At 47.5% G+C, this 23,497-nt stretch overlaps 1 pseudogene across 1 annotated transcript; it reads left to right on the top strand.

The window, feature by feature from the left end:
* Positions 1-355: 355 nt before the first annotated feature.
* Positions 356-12,356, top strand: LOC310823982 (protein Wnt-8b-like; annotated as a pseudogene). The gene is made up of 6 exons: positions 356-426; positions 1,237-1,270; positions 8,942-9,067; positions 10,141-10,276; positions 10,550-10,691; positions 11,745-12,356. The product of its transcript is annotated as a protein Wnt-8b-like (transcript).
* The last annotated feature ends 11,141 nt before the right edge of the window (positions 12,357-23,497 follow it).

The following is a 23,497-nucleotide window of genomic DNA, read 5'->3' on the forward strand; positions in this document are numbered from 1 at the left end:
CCCATGATAACTTTTCATGGCTGAAACTTTGATTTTAGTCATTCCTTAAGCACGCGGATGGAGAGGGCTCTTCCCAGCTATTTGTCAGCACAAGGCCCAGGGTGCCCTTTTGATAATTTCAATCTCTCCTTGGTCCACTTGTTCTGATTGGCCAAGGGGAAAATCTTTAATTCAGCAGATAATCTCTTGATGAGAGTGGCTCCATTTCAGAGCCCTCCTCGAATCCCACGAGACTCTTAGCAGACCGAGTTAAATTCTGTATGCAGGTAGCTCTGTAGCCTATCCTCCCGACCGCCAGACTCTGTGGCTTTGCTTCGCAACATAGAGCTGCTGCCATTCCTACTCTCCTGTCAGGATGTTGATGCATTTGGAGGTCTTCTATTACATTTTAATTGTGATGGCTCATATGAGGACCTGTTGCAGTTCGAACTTTAAATTTTGATCCTGTTCAATTGCCTCAGTCAATGCATTGGGATGGCAAAAAAAAATAGATTTCTGGAGCATTAATTGGAATAGGAAAATGATAATCCAATGATAATAACAATTTAATTTACTTTCTATTTAATCAATTATTTGAGGATTTTTTTTTGGTCCTCATATATTATTGATACATTGTTTGGAATGTGGATCGCCTGCTGTGAATTTAGCCATGAGAAATGTGATGATGAAGAGATACATTTTTCTTCTTGTTCTTATTTATGACTTGTTAGTTCTCAGTTCTTAATTATTATTATTTTTAAATCAACTTGCAACTCTATCTTTTTCATTGTGTGTTTTGGAGCATGACTAATTTAAGTAGGAATTTTGACAATACAAATGAAATCAGAAGAAAACCACACATACTTTGGTCTTTTTTTCCTCACACAAATTGCAATGTGTGTTTTTCTTTTACAAATGTCTCAAGAAAGGTCACTGTAATGTCATGCTTATTAACCAGACCCTGGGTTTTGTGTAGAAAACATGTACGATTACTGTTGATGACATTATAATATAAGTGTTCTAATGACAGATGAGCAGATTGCGAGGGGCAGGGGTGAGAGAGAGGAATTCCTCTGCCCTGTGAAGGACACATTGGGCCGGTTTCACAGACAAAGCTTAAGCCTAGTCCTAGACTAAAAAGCATCCTCAGTGGCAATTTGCCATTGAAAGTGTGAATTAGTCCAGGACTAGGCTTAAGCCTTGTCTGTGAAACCGGCCCTTAGTTTCTCTGAGTTAATAAACTGTCACCTCTTCCAGGTCAGTGATTAATTTCCTGATGACTGGACCCAAGGTAAGCCAACAGTCTTTTGATCTTGTATCCAGATTCCTTCGCAAAAAAGAGAGCAAAAACCTCCTTTGAAGATGACAAACACGGTCTGAGGGCATGATTCCTATCTCTTCTTACCTAGATCTTCTGTTTTACCCCACTGATTGAAGTATGGCTCCAGGACTCTATATTGTGATTGTTAGGGCTGATTTAGAAGTTATTAGGACTCAAATTGTCATATAATAAGATCGATTTCTGGGACCAGGATTTTGTCATATATCCTTTTGACATGATCCAGCTCATAGAAAATCTATCTTATCAATTACATCTGTTTGCAACAATTTCACTCCTAAATCAGTGCGATTCTGGCCTTCTGGAAATATTCTCACACACTTGACCCCATTCAGAGGCTGTGAATATTCCCGGGACGGGGTTGAGTCTGTATAGAGGCAGGATGAGAGGCAGTGCTGTGGTGGGTGGTCATCATTAGCGAGCCAGACCCCTGTTAGAGAGTGGTGGTAGCTCAATCTCTCCAAAGACCACTTGAGACATACAGTGCATTCGGAAAGTATTCAGACCCCTTAACTTTTTCCACATTTTGTTATGTTACAGCCTTATTCTAAAATGGATTCAATTCATTTTTTCCCTCATCAATCTACACACCCCATAATGGCAAAGCGAAAACAGGTTTTTAAAAATGTTTGCTAATTTATTAAAAATAAAAAACTGAAATATCACATTTACATAAGTATTTAGACCCTTTGCTATGACACTCAAAATTGAGCTTTCATTATGGACAGTATGCACTGTACAGTGGCTTCGGAAAGTATTCAGACCCCTTCACTTTTTCCAAATGTTGTGTTATTGACTCAGTTTAAAATGGATAGCAAGATGGCGCCTCCTACGGCTGCCACGGTGTTGTTGGTGCACACTTGTTTGTTTGTTTTTTGTCTATTGTGATTTCACTCTGAGGGACGAGATACCTAACATCGGGGACTCAACACCATCTGATTTATGTCCCAGCTTTCTCGCCTCATCTGTGGATTTACTGGACATTCTGGTCCTTGGCCAAGCAGTGAGACGGAGACGGAGAGGTAAACGCGCCGGGGCTCTGGTACGCTTCAGGGAGAGAGAAAACGCTCGCCTCTACCGGGAATACTCCTCTCAAATGTCCGCTCACTGTGCAACAAAATGGAAGAATTGCGTCTTCTTATCAGGACAAATAGAGACTTTTCTCTCTCTTCTGTTTCGTGTATCACGGAATCGTGGCTGATTGAATCTATACCGGACTCCGCTGGACAACTGCCCAGCTTCCAGCTGTTACGTGCGGATCGCGACCCGATACTTTCACGCAAAACAAAAGGTGGAGGGATTTGTTTCTATATAAATCAAGGCTGGTGCAACGACGTGAAAGTGATTTTACAAACGTGTTCTCCTGACCTGGAATCATTTTTCATCACCTGCAGACCGTTTTACTCTCCACGTGAATTCACTTCTTTTATTTTGGCTGGCCTTTACATCCCACCGCAAGCTGACGTGCAAGAGGCTCAACGTCAACTCGCCGACCAAATATTAGGAGTGGAGAGAAGGCGATAGAGAACACATATTCCCCAGTTATTGTCCTTGGGGACTTTAACAAGGGCAACTTAACTCACAAACTCCCTAAATATAAACAGTTAATCAAATGCCTGACCAGGGAGGAGAAGATTGTGGATCATTGTTACAGCACCATCAGCAAAGCTTATCACGCAGTTCCCCGCGCGGCTCTGGGACTATCTGACCACGCTCTTATTCATCTGATCCCGGCATACAGGCAGAAACTAAAACTTTCTAAACCTGCTGTGCGGAGATCTAAGAATTGGAGCAGCAGAGAAGCAGTGGAGGAACTGCGTGACTGCCTGGATAACACAGACTGGGACATTCTTAAGACTGCTTCCAACAGCCTGGACGAATACACAGAGAGTCTGTGACGTCATACATCAGCTTCTGTGAGGACAGATGTATTCCAACACGCACCAGGGTGAGTTACAACAATGACAAGCCCTGGTTCACAGCAAGACTCAAACAGCTTTGTTTGGAGAAGGAGAGGGCTTTCAGGAGTGGAGACAAAGAAAGGTTTAGACTGGCTAAGTACACGTTTGGCAAGGAGATTAAGGAGGCTAGACGACAGTACTCAAAGAAGCTGGCACAACAATTTGCAGCCAACGACTCCTCGTCAGTCTGGAAAGGCCTTCGGGAGATCACAGACTGCAAAACCGAATCCCCCCCACTCTATGGATGACCTCAGACTTGCAAATGACCCGAATGACTTCTACTGTAGATGCGACAGACAATGGACCAGTCCTGACTCTGACCCACATTCCCAAACCACAGCTATCACACCTCTTCCGCCTACGCCTACAGGATTATGAAGGACCCTCACCACCCGAAACATGGACTGTTCCAGCCGCTGCGGTCAGGAAAACGCCTCCGCTGTCATGCAGCAAGAACAGAGAGGCTAAGGCTGAGTTTCTTCCCCCACGCCATCAGAATCGTCAACGATGACCCCACCAGTGCCCCCCTCAAGTCACTCACACATGCACTGTCATCTTAACACATATGCACACACATAATCATCCATCTGCTATTTATATTGCATTTACAGTCATGAGAAAAAGTTAGGACACCCCCCAAAATATTAAGTTATTCTCTTAAAAATATGGACATATCAATATGTTATCTTCTTTCTAACAATGTCTATAGATAAAGGGGATGTAATTGAACAAAAAACTATGAAAATGTAACTTTGTAATCATTTATTTAACGAAAAATTAACAATAATGCCAATTCCTACTGAGGAAAAAGTTAGGACACCCTATGCCCTAATAGCTAGTATTGCCCCCCTTGGCTGAAATAACCTCAATTAGACGTTTCTTATAACTGTCTACAGGTCTCTGACATCAATTGGGAGAAAGTTTTTCCCACTCCTCCTTGCAGAATTCTTTCAGCTGTGTGATGTTCGAGGGGTGTCTTGCATGCACAGCCAGTTTCAAATCAATCCACAGCATCTCAATAAGATTAAGATCCGGGCTTTGACTTGACCATTCCAGAACTCTCAATTTATTTTTCTTGAGCCATTCCTTGGTAGATTTACTGAAATGTTTTGGGTCATTGTCATGTTGCATGGTCCACATCTGCTTCAGCTTCAACTTTCGAACAGATGGTCTCACATTTTCCTCAAGCACCCTCTGATACAATACAAAATTCATAGTGGATTCTATGATGGTGAGCTGACCAGGCCCTGCTGCAGAAAAGCAGCCCCAAACCATGACATTTCCACCCCCATGCTTCACAGTTGGTATGTCTTGGTTTTGCGCCAAACATGTCTACTCTTACTGTGCCCAAATAGTTCAACTTTGGATTCATCTGTCCAAAGCACATTGTTCCAGAAGTTCTGGTCTTTCTCTAGGTGTTCTCTGGCAAACTTTAGTCTTGCCCTGATGTTTTTTTTTGACAGCAGGGGTTTCCTCCTTGCACACCTCCCATGTAATGCAAACTTGTTCAGTCTCTTTCTTATGGTGGATGCATGTACTTTGACATCAATTGTGGCAAGAGATACCTGTAGGTCTCGTGATGACATTCTGGGATTGTTGGAGACTTCTTTAAGCATCTTTCGGTCAGCTCTTATGCTGAACTTGCTTGGGCGGCCTGACCTGGCCATGTTGGTGGTGGTTTTAAATGTTCTCCACTTGTAAATTATTTTCCGGACAGTGGAATGGCCAATTTCGAATAGTTTGGAGATCTTTTTATATCCCTTCCCAGACTCATATGCATCTACAATTTTTCTTCTGAAGGCCTCAGAGAGCTCTTTTGATCTCGCCATGGTGATGCAACTCACTTCAACAATCAAGAGCAAACCAAACTAAATATCTGAGGCTTAAATAGGACAGGCTCCTCCAAAATCCTCTGTAACGATGTTCTAATCATTTGCACCTGATGTGGTGCTCTTTATTATTTTAGGCATTTTAAGTGGAACTAAATGTGGGGGTGTCCTAACTTTTTCCTCACAAGAAGATTGCATTTCTATTAATTACATTTTACCAATCATTTTTTAAATAATTAGTTTCAGTTGTATTTGTTTAGTTATATTACCTCAATTTTTCAATATTGTTCAAATGAATATCAAATGTCCATATGTTTGAATATGTTGAAGAAGACAAAGGTTTTCATAGGGTGTCCTAATTTTTTCTCATGACTGTATACTGTGCAGACCAGCTGTCTCCAATGTTCACGGACATCTTTAACACCTCACTGGTTGAATGCATGGTACCTGCCTGCTTCAAAATATCCACTATCATCCCCGTTCCCAAAAATCAGAGGATCACAGGCCTTAATGACTACAGACCAGTCGCCCTGACCTCTGTGGTAATGAAGACCTTTGATCTCCTCGACCCACTGCAGTTCACACTGTGGAGTCATTCAGATTCCTAGGGACAATAATTTCACAGGACCTCAGGTGGGCGGAGAACATCACCTCCACCATCAAGAAGGCCCAGCAGAGGATGTTCTTCCTGCGGCAGCTGAAGAAATTCAACATGCCACAGAAAGTGATGGTCGAGTTTTACACGGCTATCATTGAGTCCATCCTCAGCTCATCAATCACCATCTGGTTCTCACTGCCTCCACTGCCAAGGACAAAGGCAGACTGCAGCGGACCATTCGGTCAGCCGAGAAGGTCATCGGCTGCAACCTGCCGTCTCTCCTGGACCTGTTCCACTCCAGGACCAGTAAGAGAGCAGGAAAGTTAATCGCTGATCCTTCCCATCCTGGTCACCACCTTTTCCATAGACTTCCATCCGGCAAAAGGTTCCGGCCTATCAAGACCAAAACCTTGGCCACCTGAACTGTTTCTTCCCCATGGCAGTGGGGCTCACAAACAAGCTCCCTGCCTCTCACTGAATCTGGGACTTCCACTACCCCACACTGTCTCTCACACACACACAATGCACTGACAGTGTCATTTATATTTATTTAAATGTATTCTAATTTATAGTGTACATGCCCCATACCCATTTCATAACATTACATAAGAATTCAGACCCTTTGCTATGATACTCTTAAAATTTTGCAAATTATGCAGAAAATGTCTTCAACAAGTCACTCAACAAGTTGAATTGAGTGCAAGGATAATAGTTCATGTGATTTTGGAATGAATATCTTTTGTTTTTATTGTCTCTGGTTTGCATAGGAATCAATTACACACTGTGTGGATTAGGCTGTCACTATCAACTCAGCAAATGTCATAATTTTCTCTTAATCCTGACACTCCGCAATCCCTGCGGTGACAAACATAACCATAACATGATGCAGCTACCACTATTCTTCACACGAGGGATGGTGCAGAAACTGCATTGCATGTGCTGGATTTGCACCAAACTTAATGCTTTGTAGTAAAACCAAATAAACACATTTCCAGCCACTTTATTTTCTGTATCACTTGAATTCATTGTTGCAAACACAATTATGGATGGAGATCCCTTCATTTTCCATTAAGGGATTATTTTTGTCCACTTGGTTATAGACCAATTTTGTAGAGTGACTGAGATGATGTTGTCCCATCGACTGTGCTTTTTCCTCTCCGCCATTAAACTTTGTGGATTTTTGTCTCCCCAGGGTAGCATTCCTGAGCAGTTTTGTTCCTCTCGATTTGCTCAGCTTGTAATGACAACCTGATCCACACAGTGTGTAATTGATTCTTATGCAAATCAGAGACCTTATAAAAACAAAGATATTAATTCCAAAATCACATGAACTACGTATTATTCTTGCATTAAGATGGACTCAATTTTTCAATTCAAAGGTTTGAATTCTTGTGTAAATTAGGTATTTCTGTATTTCAATAAATTTGTAAAAATGTGCTTTCGCTTTGTCATTGTGGGGTATTGTGTGTGAATTGATGGTAAAAAAATGCACTTAATCCATTTTAAATTGAGTCTATAACACAACAAATTTGGAAAAAGTGAAGGGAAGTGAACTTGTAAAGAGGGCTTGGGATTTAGATCCAGCATTGTGAATCAGGTTCAGAAAGTGGAACAGTGTTTTGTCTAATGCTCTCAATCATGGTTTAGACTGTCTTTGTCCTTGATTTAATAGTCCATGCAAGTGTAGTTTGATCAGCATTTTCTGGACATTTTTTAAAATTATTATTTATTTTTTTTAAATATATTTGAGGGCATTTCTGCTTTATTGGGATAGAGATAGTAGAGATTGGCAGGAAGGATGGGTGAGAGAGAGGAGGGATGACATGCAGGATATGTCGATGGCCGGAATCGAACCAGGGACCTGTCGATGATATGGTATGCGCCTTAGTGTGCTATGCCACTGAGTGCCCCTTTCTGGACATCTCTAGTTGTAACCCAAACCTTGAAGGTGATTGTCTATACTTTGGCCCACTTTCTGTGCCTCAAAGGCAAGGTTTTAGATGGGATTTTGTGGGTAGTAAAACTGTTACTTCTCCATGATCAAAAATGTGTTTACTTTCCATTGTACAGTATACTGTCTCCCAACCAAAGTTGATGAACCCTTCCAATGTAACCCCTGCTCATAGGTTCTTATTAGTGACAGGTTTTGATGGCTGTTAGAACTGCAAATGATCATGGAAGCTGGTCTTAACCATTGATTGATAAATCTCTTATTCAATTTGATTATCCGCCATTAAAAAACCTCTGTTCCGTCAGAAAAATCGAAAGTGCTTTGAGACATAGTGAAAAGAGCTTTCTAACCATGCTGTTACGTTCCCACTCCTACATGTGCGTTTCCTTGTTGTGTTTTGTGTTTCCTTCTGTTTTTCCCTTGACCTGTCACTCTACATTCAGGTGTCCGTCAGCAATTGGCCATTCGTCCCCATCAGTCATCACCATTCCTGACCAATCAGAGGGCTGTCCGTGTCATTTAAAAGCTCCGCTGGACTTCCCCTCGGGAGTCGACCCATTTGTACCGTAGCTTATGTTTGCTGTTGATTCGCTGTTGCTTAGTCGTTCGAAACCTGCGACGTACTTGTTTACATTTAGTTTTCTTTTGGTATACTTACGTCATTGTTTACGTATAGTTTTTTTCTCAATATTTGTCTGTCTGTTAAATGTACGCCATAGGGGTAAGGTGAATAGGTAAGAGACCCATGGGTTTACATTTCCAACACGTAGGCTCATCTCTGTTACAATTCACCAGGTTAGGAGTGGGTGCCGCCCCATGTATGTTCTAGTCTAGTGTAGCATAGCACTTTAGCATAGCCCTGGTAGTATAGCTTACTATTGCACTAGTTTAGGACATCACCTTTGTTTATGATTTCTTTGCTTTGGCACCGCTCATAGTTCCCTTTTCTCCTTGGCGTGTGTCCTGTGTTGTGTTTTCCCTGAGGAAATAAATAATTGTATATAGTTTACATTGTGGTTTGTGCCTGTTTAATTCCTACAATAAGTCCGATGCACTACCTTTTTGTTGCGACTCCTCTACCGCCCCTAGACGTAGACGAGTTGTCATCTGGAGTCGTAACAATGCAACCCTTTATCATTAGAACCCTTTTGGGGGAGTTTCCTGAACACAGATGAATTCTAATCCTAGACTAAAATGCATCTGCAATGGAGATTTTTCTATTGAAGTGTTTCTATTGAGTGTTTCAACATAGCAGTATAATATTATGTGTCTCCTCTCTCTCAGGCATACCTGATCTACTCCAGCAGTGTGGCAGCCGGGGCCCAGAGTGGCATCGAGGAGTGTAAGCACCAGTTTGCTTGGGACCGCTGAAACTGTCTGGAGAGAGCCCTGCAGCTGTCCACGCACAGATACACTTGAGATGCAGCGGATGGGTTAGACTGGGTTTTTGGGAGTTGTTCAGCTTCTATGTGTCAGAGTGGCATATCTTTTAACTTGTCTGCTATAAAAACAATAAAAACATGATCTCTCAACAATTCTGGCATGGTGCAGGATTGATCACCCAGTGTATCCTGATACATAGCCTACAGTGTATGTGTCCTGAACCAAACAGAATATTTATGACGAAAATACTAAATGACAAATTTGAGCTGTTTTGTTACATTGCTTCGAGATGTGCTGCAACTGTAAAGTGAGAGGTCAGTCACAGAAAGACCTATCTATCTATCCCCAGGGGGGGAGGGGTTTAGTTAGAGAGTGAGCTGGTGTTTGTTTAGTCAGGAGATTCATCACTCTAAAGGGTCGTTATAGTGGCCACGGTCGCCCTGGTCCAAAACAAACACACTAATCCAATTCACAACATCCTACCAAACCTCCCCTCTTGCTCAGGGCTTGTGAAAACACGGAATTGCCAAGGTAATTAGACACAATGTGTTAATTACTGGCACAGGAATAGCAGATAAAAGGATATTGGGAAGAGAGGACGTTGAAATAGAAGCCCACTCTGAAGATAATGGTTTGGGGTCACAGGAGCAGAGGAGGGGCTCCATTCAGAAGGCCCTGGTGCACGTGGCGGTATAATTGTGGGGGGACATGCAGCGTTCGGCCTGTAGAGGGAGCTACAGGACCGTGGCCAAGGTTCGAAAGCGAGGCTGGCTGCGCACCTGTTGCGAATCAAGCCTCGCTCACGAAAGGGTTTAAGATGTGTGTGCCTCTGTGTTCGAGGGACGGAAGGACGGCAACTGGAAAGTTGCCGAGTGCATGGGGGCTGAAAAGCAATAACTAAAAAAGAAAAACAATACTTTATGAATAAACAGGACCTTTCCCTCACCACACCACTGCGTCTGCCTCTCTGTGAACATGGAACTCGTTACAATAATGTTGGGGGTACATGAAAAGGAGTTGCAGACCAGACCTACTCAAGGTCTTCCACGAGTAATAGAGGAGAATGGAAACTCAAACAGACGTAAGGATGGGGTTGATAGCAGTCAAACAGATGGGTTTCTTTTTACAACCCACATGCAATCAGTTCAGCTGGGGTCATGTACACACTGGCTAGGAACTGAAGTCTCTGGGACTTTGACAACTGTGGCTGTGACGACACCAGGAACGGGCAGCGGGGTAAGACAAGCGTGCAAGTCTGTTCATGGTATTAAGAGATATTTGTAGAAATATCAAACACAGATTCTAACCAGAACCACTTTGGAAATAAATGTTTTCATTAACGCTTTCATTTGCTGTCCTCCTACACTGCTGTTGGTGAATGGATTATTTTTTAACACACAAAAATAAATATAACAGCTTGCCTCAGGACTTCAGGACACCGTCAGAGAATGCTCCATGTTGTTAGGTGACCCTGGCAGACAAACTGATGATGGTCCTTGCCTCCTCCAGGGGGTCACAGCTGGCTGTGGGGGGGCTGCAGTGATAACGTGGGCTTTGGAGAGGCCATCTCCAAACAGTTTGTCGATACCTTGGAGACAGGTCAGGACACACAGGCAGCCATGAACCTCCACAACAAGAGGCTGGATGAAAGGTACAGTACCTACCCAAGTCCCCATAGTACTTCTCATCTCTCTACCATTATATAGCTGATGTATTGTGAGCGTCTTTGACACAAAAAATGTGCTTAATAAATGCAATCCATTGTTATTACTATTTTGAATACAGAATTAGGGTCATAGTTAGTAGGATATTGCCATTGCCCCCCAACAGACTGGTCAAAGTAAATTACCTTTTGAATAATTGTTTTCCTTTTCTAGCTCAGATTTACTATGAGCGTACCACCCAAGTGTCCCTTTCACGTCCCCCTGTAAGTGAGGTGCCACTCGTCCCCAATGATAAGTGTGTTCGCTCTACTAGAAGGGTCTATTTAACTAGTACTGAATGTCCTTCATGACAAGATCTCAACTCAAACATCTCAGGATCACTGGTGCAAGCTTAATTAGAGGTCCTGGGAAGCCAATCACTGCACAGGTATTATGCCTTTTTAAAATAAGTGTTTAGTTTTTTTGTTTGGGGGGGGGGGGGGGGGTCATAGGCGTGCAGCTTTGCTTACCCTCTCTGTGCGCCCTCCTGTCGTGCCCTCCTAAGATCACCATGGCACCTGGTACATCATTGTAACTGAAATTTAAAAAAAAAGGGATAGAAAATACCCCTTTTACACTCAGAAGGACAATACAACTCAATGTCTAACTTGGACTCACCTCCAGAGAACGTGCTTCCCCTCCCCGAAAATAAATGTTCCTTTTCAACAACAGCTGTTTGTGTCAGATTAAGTCTGAAAATATTGAGAGGGGCACACACACACACACACAAAAGATTTCCTAAAGATAAACTCTGAGATGAATGTCATTCATACATTATGTGTGCGCAGTACAGTATGTTTCTAAAACATGTCTTGGGATAATATTGCAAATAATTTTACAGTTCTGTATCAGCCTGGTATTTGCCTAGAATTTACAGGACATGACAACAATGGATAATTTCTAGTACTTACAATGTTTCCGGCGTGGTCATTATTGTGTAACCAAAGACTCTCTCTCTCCTCCTTTCTCTCCCTCTCTCCCTCCCTCCCTCCCAACCCCAGGCTGTCAAAGGGACCATGCAGCGGACATGTAAGTGCCACGGCGTCTCCGGGAGCTGCACCACTCAGCCCTGCTGGCTGCAGCTACCAGAGTTCAGGGAGGTGGGCAACTACCTAAAGGAGAAGTGCCACCGCGCCCTGAAGGTGGACCTGCTCATGGGGGCCGGGAACAGCGCCGCCAGCCGGGATGCCATTGCTGACACCTTCAGCTCCATGTTCCGCAAGGAGCTGGTCCACCTGGAGGACTCCCCGGACTACTGCCTGGAGAACAGCACCCTGGGCCTGCCAGGCACAGAGGGACGTGAGTGCCTGAAGAAGGGGAAGAGTCTGAGCAAGTGGGAGAAGCGGAGCTGCAAGAGGCTGTGCGGGAAGTGTGGGCTGGCCGTGGAGGAGCGAAAGGAGGAGTTGGTGTCCAGTTGTAACTGAAAGTTCCATTGGTGCTGCACGGTGAAGTGTGAGCAGTGTCAGAAGACAGTGACCAAGTATTACTGCGTGAAGAGGGGCAAGAACAAGAGTGCCGAAAGCTGGAGGAAGAACCTCATGTTTTTTTTTAATCATCTTCCTCCTTTCCTTCTTCTCATCGTCATCATCACTGCCACTTCCTTTGTCTACTAGCCAGCTGGTCTCAACAGGCCGTCTGTGTGTCCAGAAACTGTGCCCCCTACAAACGTGTTTCCACAACGAGCCTATGCTTGTATTACAAAGATCCAATTGGACACAGGTCAAATTGAATTGGATAAGGTCTTTTTTTTTTTTTTTTTTTAACCTATCAAAATGTGGAGAGAAAGTGCCAGGCCTCACCAGTAGCCGAACCCGGGGATGAGATGGGGATGTGAAAGATCACCATCTTTATTTCTATGCCTTGGCTCAGTGGAGGATCTACTATTTAATGGAAAGGGAGCAATGGTATGTGAATGGTTCTTCACATACTGTAGGGTTTGGTCCCTCCACACCCACATTCTACCGACAAAGCAAGAAAACTGACAAAGCAAAAAGGATGTACAGTGCCCTCCGTAAGTAAAGTTTGGATTTGAAATAAAACAATTACTACAAGGCTAAAGTAGAAATTCTCATCTTTTATTTGATGGGATTTGTGTACATATTGGTTTCACCATTCAGAAATTACAAACAATTTTACGCATCGTCCCCCTTTTTAGGGTACCCAAAAGTGATGGGACAGATTTATCAAATGTTCAAATTAAGTTCTCGTGTTTAGTATTTGGTCGACAATCCTTTACATTCAATAACTGCCTGAAGTCTGTGACCCATTGAACCCATCAGACGCTGGGTATCTTCTCTGGTGATGCTCTGCCAGGCCTGTACTGCAGCCATCTTCAGTTGTTTGTTTTGAGGACGCTTTGCCTCAAGTCTCCTCTTCAGCAAATGAAACACATATTCAATAGGATTTAAATCTGGAGATTGACTTGGCCAGTCAACAACTTTCCACTTGTTGGGCCTGAAAACCTGCCTAGTTGGCATTATGCTTTGGGTCATTGTCCTGCTGTAAGCGCTGTCCAATGGGTTTGGAGCCATTTGCTATTACTTGGGCTGACAAGATGTTTCTGTACACAATTCAAACCGTAAACTGTGACCTGGCCATCCTGTTTTTGTGGCTAACTAGTGGTTTGCACCTTGCAGTGTAGCCTCTGTAGTTTTGTGTAGTCTTCTGCATGATTTTGGTAGGTGTGGGGGGACATGCAGCGTTCGGCCTGTAGAGGGAGCTACAGGACCGTGGCCGGGGTTACGTCGGCGAGGCTCCGTTGCACACCTGTTGCAAATGAAGCCTCGTTGACTAGATGGTTTAAGATGTGTGCCTCTGCGTTCGGGAGAGAGAACGGCAACTGAAAAGTTGCTGGGTGTTTGAGGAGAGGACTGGAAAGTCAACAGACGAAATCATAACTATTTGCATAATAAACGGGACATTCTCCACACTGCGAGGAAATGGAGGCGTTAAGCGCGGCCATCGGAGGGATGGCCTTCATACTGGAGCGGCAGGCCCAACTCCAGCAGGAGCAGCAGTCCGCGTTGGGAGAGATGGCGACGGCGAGGGCTGAGGACCGTGCCTTCCTCCGGGAGCTCGTCGGGGCCATCAAAGTGGGACCGGCGCCCGGGTCGCCACAAGGTCCCCCCAAGGTACACCTCCAGAAGATGGGGGACCTGGACGACCCGGAGGCATTCCTGGCGGTGTTCGAGGGGACGGCGAGGATCTCGGGGTGGCCGGACGGCGAGTGGGTGTACCATCTGCTGCCCCTCCTGTCAGGGGAGGCGCAGCTCGCTGCCCACAGCCTACCAGCGGCCGCCCAGCGGGACTACCCGTCCCTGGCCCGGGCAATTCGAGACCGCCTGGGCCTCACACCGGAGGAACACCGTCGCCGGTTCCGGGCCCTGACGATGGAGGAGGGGAGCCGGCCCTTCGCCTACGCCCAGCGGCTGCGGGACAGCGCGTGGCGGTGGCTGGACCCGAGAAACAGCTCGGCGGAGGAGGTCGGGGACCGGGTGGTGTTGGAACAATTCCTCACGGGGCTCCCGGCCCGAACCGCCGCCTGGGTCCAGTACCACCGACCCCAGGATCTCGCGGCCGCCGTAGGCTTGGCAGAGGACCATCTCTCCCTCCCACCGCGGGAGCAACGAAGACCAACCCCGGCCCCGCGCCAGGGGGCGGGGGGCCAGCGCCCGGGAGGAGCCGAGGGACCGGAAGGAGAGAGGCCAGCGCCCGCCCCGAGGACGAGATGGCAGGGGCGCGCATGTCCAGAGCCAGCCCTGGCCCCGCAGGCAGCACCCCGAGCGACAGGGGGGGTGTGTTGGCGATGCGGACGGCTGGGCCATGGTCAGGCCGAGTGCCCGGTGATGGAGGTGGGGCAGGTCGTCCGCATCGGCGACATACCGGGCCCTCCCCTTGGACCAGGAACGGCGTATCGTGTTCCGGTAAGGATACAGCATGATACGCACCAGGCGTTCTTGGATTCGGGCTGCATGCAGTCCATGATCCAGGAGCGCCTGGTTCGACCGGGGGCATTGTTAAAGGCATCGAGGGTGTTGGTGAAGTGTGTGCATGGGGACATTCACGAATACCCTGTGGTCGCTATCGAAATTCATTATGAGGGAAAAAAACATAGTGTACAGGCGGCGGTTAGCCCGCGCCTCACGTATCCCTTGATTCTAGGTGTAGATTGGGAGGGGTTTCCTCAAGCGGTAAAGCGGGCTACCAGGGTGCGTGCACGACAGAGAGGGAGGTGTGAGGCGTGTAATGTGCTCTATGCTGAGGCGGCGCCTCGCGACACTGCTGAGGAGCCGGAGCCGGCGGGGCGGTCTCAACCCGAGATTTCCCCGCCGAACTATCCGCTGCTAGGCGACTTCCCCCTCGAGCAGTCTCGTGACGAGACCCTACGATCGGCCTATGACCAAGTGATAGCGATTGATGGTACTTTGGTACGGCCAGACACAGTGCACGCCCACCCCTATTTTGCGATTATCAGCGACAGGTTATACAGAGTAAGTCGTGACTCACATAGCCAGGAGGAAGTAACCCAGTTGTTGGTTCCCCGTAGCCGCCGGGAAATGGTCTTCCAGGCGGCTCATTTCAACCCCATGGCGGGCCATTTAGATTATGATAAGACACTAAACTGTATAATGGCTCGATTTTATTGGCCGGGAATTCGGGCAGAGGTGCGTAGGTGATGCGCTTCTTGTCGCGAATGTCAGTTGGTAAATCCCCCGGCCATTCCACGGGCCCCCTTGCTGCCCTTACCATTGGTCGAGAACCCATTCGACCGCATTGCGATGGATATTATCGGGCCATTTGATCGGTGTACACAGGGATATCGATTTGTGTTGGTCTTGATAGATTACGCAACCCGATACCCCGAGGCAATACCGCTGCGCAATATCTCTGCCAGGAGTGTAGCGCAGGCATTGTTTCAAGTAATCTCCAGCGTGGGAATCCCGAAAGAGATTCTCACCGACCAGGGCACAAATTTTATGTCACGCACTCTCAGGGAACTATACGGGTTGTTGAACATCAAGGCGATTCGAACCAGTGTGTACCACCCGGCCACCGATGGCCTTTGTGAGCGGTTCAATCGGACCTTGAAATCCATGATCCGGAAGTTTGTACACAATGATAGTCGGAATTGGCATAGTTGGCTAGATCCCCTGCTGTTTGCGGTACGGGAAGTTCCCCAAGCTTCCACCGGGTTTTCCCCGTTTGAATTACTCTACGGGCGTAAGCCCCGGGGTGTCCTAGACCTTCTTAAAGAAAATTGGGAGGAAGGGTCCACGCCCTAGGGGTTCTCTCACGCGAGCATTTGCAGCAAGCCCAGGAGCGTCAAAAGCGCCTATACGACAGGGGAACTAACCTGCGAGAATTTGCACCGGGAGACAAGGTGCTCGTACTGTTACCCACCTCCAGCACGAAATTACTCGAAGTGGCAAGGGCCGTTTGTGGTCACACGTCGCATGGGGGACGTGGATTATGAGGTAGTACACTCGGACCGGGGGACGGGGGAAAATGGAACGACGTGGTCACTGTTGCTCTAGCTACAATAATTCCAGAGAGAAATGAGTTCGGACTGGAAGTCCCAAAATCAAAAGTTAGCACTCCGGTCGGCATTGATAACCATCTCTCTGCTAGCCAGGCCACGGACGTTGCAGATTTGCAAGCTAGGTTCGCTGACGTGTTCTCTCCCCTGCCCGGTCGGACTACGCTTATCGACCACCGTATAGAAACGCAGCCGGGTTTAATGGTGCGCACACGTCCCTATAGGTTGCCGGTATACAAACGAGACATTGTGTGCAGGGAATTGGAAGCCATGCTGGAGCTGGGTGTGGTCGAGGAGTCCCGCAGTGACTGGTGTAGCCCCATCGTGCTTGTTAACAAGCCGGATGGGTCTATACGGTTCTGTGTGGATTATAGAAGGGTTAATGCGGTCTCCAAATTCGATGCCTACCCGATGCCCCGGGTTGACGAGCTCTTGGACCGGCTTGGCACGGCCAAATATTTTACGACATTGGATTGTACGAAAGGATACTGGCAGATTCCACTCTCGCCGGTATCCCGGGAAAAGACTGCATTCTCCACTCCGCTCGCGCTATACCAGTTCACGGTGCTCCCTTTCGGGTTGTTCGGAGCCCCAGCCACTTTTCAGCGCCTCATGGACCGCATTCTGCGGCCGCACTCTGCCTATGCTGCGGCCTACCTGGATGACATTGTCATTGACACCTGGGTGCAGCATGTGCAGAGTGTGGCTGCTGTTCTGCGGTCCCTGAGGCAGGCGGGGCTGACGGCCAACCCGAAAAAGTGCGTGATCGGGTGGAGGGAGATCCGGTATCTGGGGTACCACTTGGGTCGAGGAGAGGTGCGGCCGCAGGTTGAACCTGCGGCCATCGCCGCCTCCCAAGACTAAGAAGGAGGTGAGGGCCTTCCTGGGGCTGGCTGGCTATTACCGGCAGTTTGTGCCGGGGTTCTCAGAGCTGGCCAGTCCCTTGACGGACCTCACCCGGAAGGGTGCCTCGGATCCGGTCCAATGGTCGGGCCAGTGCCAGGGGTCGTTCGAGGCCCTTAAGGGAGCTCTTTGTGGAGAAACGGTCCTGTATGCGCCTGATTTTAACCTCCCTTTCTCCCTACAGATGGACGCGTCGGATAGAGGCCTGGGAGCAGTGCTGACCCAGCAGGTGGAGGGGGCTGACCGGCCGGTGCTGTACCTGAGCTGCAAACTGTCGGAGAGGGAGGGCCGGTACAGCACGGTGGAGAAGGAGTGCCTGGCCATCAAGTGGGCGGTCGGCGCCCTCCGCTACTACCTGCTGGGTCGCGCTTTCACCCTCTACTCCGAGCATGCTCCCCTCCAGTGGCTCCACTGCACCGTATCTCGCGTTGCAGCCCTTCAACTTTTCGGTCGTGCACAGACCGGGGGCGCAGATGGTCGTGGCAGACTTCCTCTCCCGTGCATGGGGGGGGGGGAGTAGGTTGTCGGCCGTCGTGTCCCCGGCCTGTGTCGGGCGGTGGGGGTATGTGGGGGGACATGCAGCGTTCGGCCTGTAGAGGGAGCTACAGGACCGTGGCCAGGGTTACGGAAGCGAGGCTTTGTTGCGCACCTGTTGCGAATGAAGCCTCGTTAACGAAAGGGTTTAAGATGTGTGTGCCTCTGCTTTCGAGAGGAAGGCTGGAAAGCCAGGACTGAAATGTGAACAAGAGGAATTATAACTATTATCTTAATAAACGGGACCATTCCCTCATCACCACACTGCGTCCGCCTCTCTGTACACAAGGGACTCGTTTCAAGGGCTTCTATGTTGAACTAGGAAAAGGTTATTCATTAACTCATTCATTCATGATGGGATCTCCAAGCATAATGTATGTTTAAATGTTACTTTAGGATGTAGACCAGGCCTTACGCCTTTCCTTGAGCATCAGCTCCACACAGACCTTGAATCTTTGGTTTTGTTTTCCATTAAGTGCCACTATGTACTAAAGAAAGTATATGAAAGACTGGTGGGATTAATTCTTCAGTAAATCCCTCTCTTCCTCACCTTTCCAGTTGTGTGGCTGTAGAGACCAAACAGTCCTTGGAGTGCGTCCTCACTGACGGCCTCTCTTGTTCCCCAGGATGAGAACATTGGAGATGATCTCATCTGTTAAGAGAGCCTGGAGGGGGAACCAGTTTAATGTCCTGCTCATGGGTGAAATACTATGGATGAGAACTGGCTGGCAATACAATAACTTCCATGTACTATTACTGTGTCAACATCATAACCATTAAAACATTTAACAATCTACAATACATGAACTCAACAGAACTCAAAACAGCACCTGAAGTAAGCTAGTAGCGTTGAGTATTTTATTTCATCACATGACCAGAAAGATAATCTAAGGTAATGAATGTAAACTAATCATATTCAACGAGGAATGGGTGAAATACTAGACTTCTTTTGAGCAAGTTGCACTTACATCAAGTTCAACTTTGGCCTCTTCTTGTCCCTCATGGTCTGCACAATCCATAATTGACAGTAGACAATGCTGTTTATGGCTGGGAGGTTGTTTTTCCAGGTTCTCCTGGCTAGAAAAATCAGATCAGTTTCATTGTAATGTTCACAAATGACCCAGTGGCACACAAGCCTCAGCATCACAAACTGAACGTATCAAGGCCTAACCATAAAAACACATCACCCTCTCACTGTTCATTCATATAAATAAATTCAAAAACAAGACACCTGAAACAAAATACAAAACAACCTGTTGTAACATTGTAATAACTATGGGCAGCTTGCATCACAATGTGTACCTTGCGTGTGTCCACCAGGATCAAATGTTGTGAAGGTTATTCCAGCAATGGTCAGCTCCTCAGACACTGAGGAAGAGACAAGAAGACTACTTTAGGAACACTACATCAGAGTCATTCAGGGCACACAATACAGTATGTAGTATTTCAAACTTCCTGTTATATTAGAATAACATTAGATTAAGTCGTTTCTCACAGAAATTTGCTTCACGTCAATAATGTACTGTGTTAAAGCAAAGAAAGAAAGAAAACAAGACATTGCAGGGTTAAGAGTCATCACAGATACAATGAGACCACAACACAGTATTGTAGATTTCCATCCTAGGCCTTCACCTGTATTACAGTCCCTCAGGTGTGTTGGGGTGTGAACTGCAGATTGAACGTCCATCATACTTGGATGTAGTGTTGGCACATGCTGGCCCAGTCTGTCATGAGCATGTGTAGTAGTGTTGTTTTCCCATCATTGTCTCGTCCCAGGAACACCAGCTTCCCAGTCTTTTTATACAAACCTGGAGGGAGAGCAACATGTCATGTTGAGGCATGCGACTGAATATCAGATTAGAAGAGAAGTGTAATGCCAGTAGGCCAAGGCAGAGGACTCAATTGCACGACTCAGGACAAAAGCTTTATTCAAAAGAGTAATCCTTTTAATTCAGAAAATAGTTCGGTACACAGGTAGGCAATAGTGGGGAGACAGATAATCCAGAAAGGGAGTAGGCAAGGTTGGGTTCGGTACATGGGTAGGCAGTTCAAAAATACAGGCAGATAATCCAGGAAGGGACAGGCAAAAAACAAGTCGGAATAATATCAAAGATAAAAAAAACAGGAATACTAAACACTAGAAAAGAATGCTGGACCGCTTGACTCGAGGTACAAAGACGAACTAGCAACGAGACAGGGGAGAAACACAGACTAAATATACAGGGAATGATGAGGAACAGGTGAAATCAATCGGGGCGGGGTAGACAATTACACAAGCGGGAAAATACACAAGAGCAGATAAGGAAGTGACAGAAACGAAAAACAACGCAAGTAAAACAGGAATTAAAAGAATAACAAAAAACAAAGACAAACACCACAAACGCACAGGACGGGACGTTACAGTACCCCCCCCCCCTCTCTCTCTAGGAACGACACCTGACATCCCAGGCAGATCAGGATGGGCTTGGTGGAACTCCCGGATGAGACCTGGATCCATAATGTCCTTGGTGGAGACTCAGGACCTCTCCTCCGGACCGTACCCCTTCCAATCCACCAGGTACTACCGTCCACGACGACGAACTGCCAGGAGCAATGAACTGGGGGGTTGGGGGGATTCTCCTTCACTGGCTTGACCTTGGCCACATGGAAGGTGGGGTGCACCTTCAGGGATCTGGGGAGTCAAAGTCACACAGCCACAGGGTTGATCACCTTGGAGATGGGGAAAAGACCCACAAACCGGGGAGCCAGTTTGCGGGATTCAACCTGCATGGGAAGGTCTCTGGTGGATAGCCAGAAGTGGGGGTTCGCTGGTGGTCTGCCACCTGTTTGTACTGGGCCGAGGTCCTGAGTACCACCTGCTGGGCCCGGCTCCAGACGCTGCGGCACCGTCAAATGAACGCCTGAGCAGATGGGACGCTGACCTCTGCCTCCAGGTCCGGGAACAACAGTGGCTGGTACCCATAGGCACACTGGAAGGGAGAGAGGCCGGAAGCAGAGCCCTGCAGGGTGTTGTGAGCATACTCAACCCATATGAGATGCTTATTCCAGGTGGCCGGATTCTGGGAAACGAGGCATCACAGGCAGGTCTCCAGCTCCTGGTTGAGCTGCTCGCTTTGGCCGTTGAACTAGGGGTGGTACCCAGAGGAGAGGCTGACTGTGGCACCGATGAGGGAACAGAAAGCCCTCCAAAACCGGGAGATGAACTGTGGCCCCCGGTCTGACACGACATCCCTAGGGAAGCCATGAATACGGACGACGGACGACAATTTAGACAGGGGGATGAAGTGTACCATCTTGGAAAATCTGTCCACCAACGTCAAGATTAGATTAGATTAGATTAGATTAGATTCAACTTTATTGTCATTGTGCAGAGTACAAGTACAGAGACAACGAAATGCAGTTAGCGTCTAACCAGAAGTGCAAAATAGCAGAAAGTGCAATGAACAGTATTTACAGGTAGTGCAATATATGATCAGTAGTAGTGCAGTATAATATAGTATAGTATAAGCAGTATATATAGCAGTGCAGTATAGCAGTATGTGAGTAGCAGTAGCATTATAGCAGAATAAATAGTTACAGTATGAGCAGTGTAGCAGCATATGAGCTGTATAGGTAATGCAGTCTAGCAGTATATATGTATTAACAGTAACATGAGGTAGATGCAGAATAAATATAAATATGGAATGCCGTATAAACAGTATAAACAAGTATCTACAGTATGTGCAGTAGTATTAAAGAAAATATAGGATATGTGCATTATGTGCATTATGAACAGTATGAACAGTATGGACAGGTATGTACAGAAGAGCAGTGGTATTGAGTAAGAGTAAGAGCAGGGGAGGGGAGTAATAGTGCAATAGTGCAATTGTCCGGGTGGGGGGGGGGGGGGGGGTTGCGGGGGTAGTAGGTTGTCAGGTAGGTGTAGTGTTCGTGTTCAGCAGGGTGACAGCCGCAGGGAAGAAGCTGCCTCTGAACCTACTGGTTCGGGTGCGGAGAGACCTGTAGCGCCTCCCGGAGGGGAGTGGGGTGAAAAGTCTATGGTTGGGGTGAGAGATGTCCTTGACGATGCTGCGTGCCTTACGCAAGCATCGTTTGCCCTGGACAGCCTCGATGGAGGGGAGTGAGGAACCGGTGATGCGTTGGGCAGTTTTCACCACCCTCTGCAGTGCTTTCCGGTCCGATGCCGAGCAGTTGCCATACCATACTGTGACACAGTTGGTAAGGATACTCTCGATGGTGCAGCGGTAGAAGTTCACCAGGATCTGAGGAGATAGATGGACCTTCTTTAGTCTCCTCAGGAAGAAGAGACGCTGGTGAGCCTTCTTTATCAGGGTGGAGGTGTTGAGGGTCCAGGAGAGGTCCTCAGAGATGTGGACACCCAGAAACTTGAAGCTGGTGACTCGCTCCACCTCAGTCCCGTTGATGAGGATGGGGGTGTGTGCGCCAGCTTTAGACTTCCTGAAGTCCACAATGAGTTCTTTGGTCTTCTTGGTGTTGAGAGCCAGGTTATTGTCGTTGCACCACACTGTTAGGTGCTGGACCTCCTCCCTGTAGGCCGACTCATCGTTGTTGCTGATGAGACCGATCACCGTTGTGTCGTCTGCAAACTTAACAATGGTGTTTGAGCCATGTACAGGTGTGCAGTCGTAGGTGAAGAGGGAGTAAAGGAGGGGGCTCAGCACACAGCCTTGTGGAACGCCGGTGTTCAGGGTGAGGGTTGAGGAGGTGTGGTTGTGAAGCCTAACAGACTGCGGCCTGTTGGTCAGGAAGTCTAGAATCCAGTTGCAGAGGGAGGGGTTGATGCCCAGTTGCCTGAGTTTGGAGATCAGTTTGGAGGGGATGATGGTGTTGAATGCTGAGCTGAAGTCAATAAACAGCATTCTCACATAAGAGTTAGTTTTGTCGAGGTGGGACAGGGCGGAGTGAAGTGCCGTTGAAATGGCATCCTCTGTACTCCTGTTCTGCCGGTAGGCGAATTGAAAGGGGTCCAGTGTGGGTGGTAGGCAGGTCTTGAGTTGAGCTAAGACCAGCCTCTCGAAGCACTTCATGATGATGGGCGTGAGTGCCACTGGTCGGAAGTCATTTAAGCTCGTTGCAGTGGAGTGTTTTGGCACCGGCACGATGGTGGTGGTTTTGAAGCACGCGGGGACAGCTGCTTGGGCTAGGGACAGGTTGAATATGTCAGTCCAAACCTTAGTCAGCTGCACAGCGCAGGCCCTGAGGACACGTCCGGGGATCCCATCAGGACCAGCAGCCTTGCGTGCGTTAGTCCTGCTCAGTGCCGCACACACGTCGGTGGGGGATAGAGTGAGGGGCTGGTGATCCGCAGGGAGCACAGCCTTGATGGCCACCTCCTTGTTGTCCCTGTCAAAGCGGCCGTAGAAGTGGTTCAGCTCATCAGGGAGGGAGGCGTCAACGGAGAGGGGTGAGGTGTTAGATGGTTTGTAGTCAGTGATGGCCTGGATGCCCTGCCACATGCGTCGGGGGTCAGAGTTGTTTCTGAAGTGATCCTCTATCCTCAGCTTGTGGTTGTGCTTGGCCTTTTTGATGCCCCTCTGCAGATTAGCCCTGGATGAGCTATAGGCCCGAGCATCCCCTGATCTGAAGGCAGTGTCACGTGCCTTCAGCAGGAGTCGGACCTCACTGTTCATCCATGGCTTCTGATTAGGGAAAGTGGTGATCCGCTTGAGTGTGGTGACACTGCTGATGTTGGAATTGATGTAGTCCAAAACAGATGAGGCATATGAATTAATGTCCGTGTGGGAGTCATGGGTGGCCTGA

The sequence above is a fragment of the Argentina silus genome (assembly GCF_951799395.1).
Source record: "Argentina silus genome assembly, chromosome: Y".
Taxonomy (NCBI): domain Eukaryota; kingdom Metazoa; phylum Chordata; class Actinopteri; order Argentiniformes; family Argentinidae; genus Argentina; species Argentina silus.